We start from the raw sequence: 6,000 nt of genomic DNA on the forward strand, positions 1-6,000 counted from the left end.
AATCAGAGGTGGAGATGTTATAGATAGAGATAGGGAGATAGGGATAGAGATAGAGACAGCGATGGAGATGGAGATGGAGATGAGATAGAGATAGGGAGATAAATACAGATGGAGAAATCTTCAGCGGTCCTCTTTTCTTATCTTCAGGTTCATATAACTTGAGGATTAACATAAAAGACAGTTTAAACATCAAATATATAGGAGAGTAATCTCCAGCGGAACACTGTGACCAGAAGGGAAGAAAGGAGAAGGGAGATACAGGGCACAGAGGTCTAACAATTAAAATGAGTAGGTTTCCATGCAAAAGTGGTGCTAGTGCTGCCCTGAGAGTGCATAAAAAAATTCCTGTGTTAGACAGGAGTGGAACTCTGGCAGGGACCAAGTATGAGATTATAAGGTTGCAATACATAACTCCCTCAGTTTCTGACCTATATCTTCTTCCAAGCTAAATGTTGCGCAAACAATTCACTTAGCCTCATAACACTATTAAAGTAACGTGTTCATTAGTTTGCAGAAGCGCAGAGGCACTGAAAAATTCAGAAGATAATTGTAAGCCCACCAAAGTGGAAGTATTTGCACTGATTTTAGTGGGACCTGCGTGCTATTATAAATGAGTTAGGTACCGATGGATACCCAAGATACCTGTTCCAGATTGTGTCTTGAAGCTAGAACTCCTGCGCTCCATGCAAGACTCCTTTTTCTCATGCAACATTTTCTTCCATTGAATGGTAAACTTTGAAATGTTTGCTACTTGAAGATGGCTGGAAAAACAAAAGTGTCATCTCAAGATCCCCGTGGCTTGATTTCTTCAAAAAGGGAAAGGCTTCCTTTTTTACTTGAAAGAGATAGTGGGAGAAGACTGGGATTCCCAGGATGAATTTACCACCATGATGAATTGCTGGGATGAGAACTGTTTTGTCTCCCTTTCTCTTTGCATGCTGTGCTGAGGTTTGTATGTACAGCAGCCTCCTAATCAATAGGAATCGAAAAAAAAATAATCAATGCCTGCAACCCATTAGCTCTAACAGAGGGCAGGCTGCTAACAAGTCACTCTAGCTGGAATTCCAGTATTTGGTAAAGTATCCTCAGTGACAATTATGTATACATATACATACAAACTTACTGAAGAAGACTGGCAGAGAAAATAAGTTGTGAGAATGTTCCCCCTCCCACAAGTATGTCCATCCCCGTGTATTTGCATAACTATGTTAAACTAAAGACACTAACCCCCACTCAGATGCTGTCCCTCATACTTTTCCACTCCAGAGCACATATTTTTCTACACTCGATCTATAATCCTAGGCTACCTTTATGATGGACCGTTTTGCATATAAATAAGTAGATGCCTCTGCACCTGCATAAACCATAGAGCATAGAAATCCAATTTGAGACCCACTTATTCACAAGCATACAGCTATTCCTTCTCCCTTGCTGTATCCCCAGATCCTTCATGGAAATCCTCTTTTTTCTTACCACTCATACCCAAAACCAGGCAGAGATAGTTCCCACCGACATCCACAATACACCCAACCCTGGGAGCATATTCCAGGAAACAAAAAGTTAGTGAAAAGGTTATGGCACCGGTTTTATAATCAGAATCTGCTCTAAGGCCAAGGCACAAGGAAAGGGTCTCCAAAAGGGATCAGAGAAGCAAAAGGTCTCACTGCCCATTGTGCATGAAATAAGGGCACAAATGACTGTCTTGCTCCCAATAAAGCCTTTGTCCGTCCATCCACTGACTATAATTAGAATAGACTCTTGTTCCTGATCTGCCTCTTATGGAATGGATGGTCTCTCCTGGTCAACTTCAGAATCCACAAATTAAAAAAGTTATCTTTTTTGACAAACAGGTTTATGAAAATCCTGTGAGGAAATGTGCATTGGCTGTGGTTTGGTTCTTTAAGAAGAAAAAAGCCTGTTTTCATGTAAACATAGCAGTAATCAGAGAATTGCAAAGAATAAAGCAAGAAAGAGAGAGGCCTTGTTTTTTTCTGAACTGAAGGTTTTCAGAATCTTTGTGGAAGCATCAGCACAATGATAAATGCTGAGGGAAAGGTAAGGCCTACAGTAAGGATGGTTCATGTTGACACTGATCGATATTCCGTGATACCAGGCTTTCTTCCAGTGTAAAGGGCACAGATGGGGACAGAGAAGATGATCCTGTGCAACCTCATCTGTTCAGAATCATCATTTAAAGACACAATCCAGCCCAAACATGAGCTTTTGCCATCTGGTCTTCAGCAGATGCAGAGGTATCACTGGGGCTTCCTGTACGGGGCAGACTTGCTCTCCTAGGTCTGGTGGTACTGAGGCAGATAACCCCTCTGCAAGCCAGCTATACACACTTTGATCTTCTTTAGGACATCCCTAGCTCTTCTTCTGTCAGATAGTTTAGGGTATCAGGGGAGGAATATTGAAGTTTTGATTTCTCTGATGCTCAGTAATAAATCAGGGTTAAAAGAGACTCTTGAAGGAGCATCCTAGGAAAAACAAGAGAAACTGTTAGTCTCTGGGATAGGTTATTCAGTCCCTCTGACTTTTCAGAGGGACAGATCAAGAGAAGCACATATCACAACACCTATTCAGGAGTTCAGTGAGCGGGCAATCTTAGGAAATTCAAAATCACCAGGTCCCACTGATGTCAGTAACAGGCTACCGATTTTAATTCAAGAGGGTTTTTTTTCTGTAGTCTGACATAGTCGGGGAGACATCCCATGAGATGTACGTGTACTTCGGACCTGGTTTTAGAGAAAGCCAGCTGGTGTATTGTGTCCAGAGGAGCTGTTATCTGAATTCCTAGGATTTGGTTTTACATTACCATTGTAATGGTTTAGGATCCCCAATGTGAATTCCTATAGAGGAAGTAGGTTAAACACATCAGATCAAGCCAGTCAGATGCTAGACTGGAGCATTATGATGATGCACAGAATAGTATGCCATGGATAGAAATTGTAGAGGTGATATTCTCTGCCCTGGGAATAGAGACCTATTTTAAAAAGAAAGGAAAACACATACGTCTTTTTAGGCTTCTAACTCCATGTTTAGACATCGAAGAACTGTCCTGATTTTCAGTTGTGCTGAGCAGTCAGCATCTCACATTGATTTTGCAGAGATGTAGAGGCTCCAAATACCTCTGAAAATGTGAATGTCTGTTTTGATGTCTTAATGTCATTTTAGCAGATTAACTTTGACCTTGTATAACAACAAAATTCTTAATGTAAATGAAATCAGAAGTCCCAAGTCCAAATGCCAGGCACATCAGGATTTGCCACATTCAGTCATTCACTGCAGCTACTGACCACTTGTAAAATTCCTGGGAACAGTCTGAAAGCAGAGTTTACTCATACGGTGGCAAATCATGAGACGCGAGGAGTCTACTGCAGAGCAAAGCAATTCCCAGCAGTGCACTTGGCTCATGCAGCTCCACCAGATCAAGCTCAGGACCTTGATGATGCCTCTCTGCTGGTTATGGGGGTCTCCTTGGCAGCACCAACCCCAGCAGAGACTTGCCAAACACTCCAGCCCATCTGCCAAGGGTGTAGGGGTACAGTTCTCCCTTGTGCTTCTGTGGTTTGTTTGCTCTGTTGTTGTCCGCTTTGACGCAGTGAGCAGGTCTGGCGGGGGGCACAGGGAAGTTTATCTCAGCCGTGCTCCCCTCTCCATATCAGGGACACGGGAACATGCACAGGAGACAGCTCAGAGCAGGAAAAGGGAATCTCAGGCTGGTTATTCCCTGGGTTAAGGGGGTGGCTGGGAGATGAGCAGTCCCCTATGCAGAGCTGGTCCTCTTCCCACGCTCACCACTACTGCATTCTTTAACAGGACACTTTTCCAGGTTGCTTGATTCTGTTGGATAAAACTATTCAGTTGCCATCTTTCCAGTAGCCAGTCTGAAGCGACAAAGCACTTCTCTATTTCTCAGACCATTGGGACGCTTCTCTGCAACTGACCTATATTAGTTATAAGCTTCATTCGTTCTGGCCTGCGCTCCTCTCTCTTCTCCCACATGGAGCACTTGCACTGCTCCTCCCCCTCAAACAAACACCTTTACACATCCAAGGACATTGTAAAAATAAAATGATCACAACCTGGCCCTCCGGGAACCTCAGTTTTACAGTTTGTCCCGCTCTGATGCCAACAGAATTCACAACCCAGTTCAAGAGAGACAGACAGTGAGTGAGAGCAAGCAGGCAGACAGGCACAGGCAGAAGGAGACAGAGGAATCAGGGAGAGATAAAAAGCAGCAGAAGAAAAGAAACAGGGCAGCCGGAAGGAATAAACTGCAGCAACAAGGGAAGGCATGTAAACTAGGAGTCTAGAACACAATAGAGAAAGGGGGATGGAGTTACCGGGAAGAGTAAAAATTTAGAATTATAGAAAGTTGAAGGAAGAGAGAAAGAAGGAGAAGGAAAAGGGCAGAGGAAAGAACAGAAGAGAAAAGAAATGGTCAAGGGGAAGGAGGGGAGGTCAAGTCAGGCAGCAAAGCAAGGTGCTGTCTGTGACACAAGGCAGAAGAATTAAGAAGGTGCCCGTGAATTTGGGCACTGCTTTTTCACGTCTCCTTTTCCATTAAGAGTACACTGTGAGGAAAAGGGCAAGAGGAGGTGGAAGAAAAGGATAAATAAATGCCTGAGCTGCCATCTTAAACAGCTCCTAGTAGCCAAGTAGGTACACTGGAAACAGGCAGTCCACAGGTTGGAAATGCTCAGGTACGCATCCCAGTCCAGCAGGCAGGAAAGAGTCTGGACTAGCACAGTGGCATTTACACTGCCCGGTCCACTGGGTCTCTGTGTGCACTGGCAGAGAGCCCTGCACACGTAAAAATGCTGCTGGTTAGTACTGGGTAGTTGTGCTCTGATCTCTGCCCTGCACCCTCTCTCAGGTCCCAGTAAGAAAACCTCATCCTCAAAGACATGAGTGCTGCTAGTCTCCCTCCTGCTCATACGAATCCCCTTCCTCCCCCTGCCTGATCCCAGCTCTTGATCGCACTCCAAGGGCTGCCTTGCCTTCTCCTGCCCTCTCCACGGTTCCTCTCTAGCCTTGCTCTTTTGCTCCTCTGCTTTCTCTCTCTCCTCTTTCCTTATGGCTCTTCTTCCTCTCTGTCATGCATTCAGTTCCCCCTTACACAGGCCCATATAAACACCCCCTCCCCCCGCTTCCCCCTTATCTCCATCTCTGTAGTTATCCACTTACCTATAACTGTAGTACCTGGCTGACACACATCTCTCCCACAGACAATCCATCTATCTCCACGCCACACACCTGCCAAATCTGCCTGTCTTTCCTTCCTTCGCAGCCTTTCTCTTGCTGTCCCCCAGCCAGTCCATTTCTTTGCCTCCCCCTGCCCCAGTTCTTCTGTCCTTCCCTCTCTACAATCCATTCCTCTCTCCTTCTTCCTGACTCTGCCCATCTGTCCCTCCTTCCCACAGTTCTCTCCAGCTGATACACATGTACCCCGGCCCGTCTCTCTCTCTCTCTCTCACCCCTTCTTCCCCCGCTGCTTCACACATTTCATCTCTTTGTGTCTCCTACACACCCAGGCCCACGCTTGCTCTCTCCCATACTGAGAGGAGGCGGCAGCAAAGAATTTGCTGCTGACCGCTGCATTGCTAGGAGGCAAACACATGGCCGGCCTTGTGCAGGCCAGTTTCTGCCTGAGTGCCCCAAGTCACATATCCCCAGCATCATCTCCAGCACTGGGAAAACAGATGGTATAATAAATGAGCGCAGTCTGATAAAAGGAGGAAAGGGTGCCTGCCTCGGATGCCCCTCACCCGCGCAGAGACACACATCCAACATGGGCACAGCTCTCCCGCTCCTATACCAGTCCAGTTTCGTGCCAGAACTGGCCAGCTGAACAAGGCACAAGCTCTACCCTAGTACCAGATGGAGAGGAGAGGGGTAGAAGAGGGTGGTAGTGGATAGAAAGACCAGTGTTGCTTTTTTTTTTTTTTTTTCTGACAGCAGCTTATAACCCCAGAAAGAAAAGTACATGGCGGG

Source organism: Chroicocephalus ridibundus, chromosome 1, assembly GCF_963924245.1.
Source record: "Chroicocephalus ridibundus chromosome 1, bChrRid1.1, whole genome shotgun sequence".
Lineage (NCBI taxonomy): Eukaryota > Metazoa > Chordata > Aves > Charadriiformes > Laridae > Chroicocephalus > Chroicocephalus ridibundus.